This window comes from Saccopteryx leptura, chromosome 3 (assembly GCF_036850995.1).
Source record: "Saccopteryx leptura isolate mSacLep1 chromosome 3, mSacLep1_pri_phased_curated, whole genome shotgun sequence".
Lineage (NCBI taxonomy): Eukaryota > Metazoa > Chordata > Mammalia > Chiroptera > Emballonuridae > Saccopteryx > Saccopteryx leptura.
Window position 1 is genome coordinate 305,912,581 of NC_089505.1, and position 2,029 is coordinate 305,914,609.

The 2,029-nt window shown below is 45.3% G+C and overlaps 1 pseudogene; it reads right to left on the reverse strand.

Annotated features, from left to right (window-relative positions):
- Positions 1-266: 266 nt before the first annotated feature.
- On the reverse strand, positions 267-1,160 carry LOC136397994 (small ribosomal subunit protein uS5-like; annotated as a pseudogene).
- Positions 1,161-2,029: the final 869 nt, after the last annotated feature.

Genomic DNA, 2,029 nt, shown 5'->3' on the forward strand with positions numbered 1-2,029 from the left:
GTCATGTCTATGATCCCATGCTCAAGCCAGCGACCCCGCCCTCAAGCCGGCGACCTTGGGGTTTTGAATCTGGCTCCTTAGCGGCACAGTCTGATGCTCTATCCAGTGTGCCACCACCTGGTCAGGCTCAATTGGGTATGTTTATTTGACTTTTTATCTTCTTTTAAATTGTTTACTTATAGATTATATTACTTCGGTGAAAGTTGCTTTTATTTTATTATTTTATTGTTTTCAGGCCTAATTCAGTCTATTTTTTCTGTATAAAATTATGTGGTGGCCACAGCTGGAGCCAGGTCGTCTTCCCTACAGTTTTGGTGTAGATCTTTATAAGACGGTCAGTGATTCCTGATAGGGAGACTTGGTGAACACAGCCTCTTTCCACAGGTTGGGGGGATAGTTGTAGGTCTTAGAGAGAGCATCAAATGTGGCCTTGTTGAGGTTGCCCAGGGTGGCAGTGAAGCCCCTGGCCAAGGTGTAGCAGTTGTTGATACCCACAATCATCAGCATCTTCTTGGGCACAGGGGCTGAGACCATGCCAGTGCCCCTGGGGGCGGGGATAAGATGGATCAGCCCAGGGCCAAATCATCTGGTCACCTTGCAAGAGACAATGAAGGGCTTGCTGATCTTGTTCGCTCAGTAGCCTCGTGACACAGAGACAATAGAGAGCTTGGTCCCATGGATGGCAGTGGCTACTGACTTTGAGCACTTAATACCCAGATGGACATGTCCAGGTAGTCCCCAATGGTGACAGATGCTTTGAACCGGGTACTGGCCAGCATGTGTCTGCTTTTGCACAGGCATAATCTTCAAAAGTTGATCCTTGAGGGTTGCCTCCAGGAAGTTGTTGCCCTCAGGTTTCCCGATGGGCAGGGAGAAGAGAGGGCTTTTTTCCAGGACTTCCCCTTCATGACTTTGATCAGGCAGCCCAGTCTGGTGACAGGGGTCCATTCCTTGTCCTGGACCTTACCTCCAGGAACTCTGAGGCCTCACATTGGCTCAGACCCCAGCCATGACCTCACTCCTGATACCACTGCCAAATCTGGGAAGCCACATGGCCTCCCATTTTAGGGTCCCTGGGACTGCTGAGCCTCCAGGTCTCCAGGCCTCCAGGTCTCCAGGCCTCCTAGCCTCCCTGCACCTGAACCATCGTCATCCGCCATGTGGCGTTTCCTCGGAGAAATAGCACTTTTATTTTTGAATACATCCTAATCACAGGATTTTTCTCTATCAGTCACTATAATAGTTCTCATATATTAAAACAGACTCTAAGAGTATTTTCTCTGATTAACAAGACACCATGGTTTTTTTTTCCCCTTAGGTCATCTCCTTGCAATTAATTCTGAGAATTGAGTCATGAAAGTTTTAAACTACTTTACCTTAATGTCAGACATGTTTATAGTCCTGAACGTTCTTTAAGAATAAACTTTAAAATAAGTTGTTATTTAAAAATATGTAACTTTGTTTTTATCAATATTCATGTTAGTTTGACAGGGATGGCACAACAAGATGACACAGACGGGGTGGCTTAACCAACTAAGACCTAAATGCTCACAGTGCTGGAAGCTGGAAATCAGAGGTCAAGGTGTCAGGAGGGTTGGTATTGTCTGAGTCTTCTCTCCTTGGCTTGTACATAAGCCATCCATGTTCTGCCTGTGTCCTCTCATGGTCCTACTTCTGCACCTGTGTGTAGGTCTCCTGCTATAAGTAATATTGGATTAGAGCCTGCCTTAATGACCTCATTTGAACTGACCTCTTTATCGATCCTGTTACCTAATACAGCCACATTCTGAGGTACTGGGTTTAGGGCTTCAACAAATAAATTTTGAAGTGTACACAATTTAGCCCATACCAGTATTTAATGAGCAAAATAAACTAACAAACAATATAGAAACAGACGCATAGATAGGGAGAACAGACTGACAGTTGGCAGAGGGAATCGGGTTGGGGCGCTGGGTGAAAAAGTGAAGGGATTAAACAAAGAAAAAATACTTATAGACACAGGCAACAGTGGATTGGAGGAAGAAAAGGA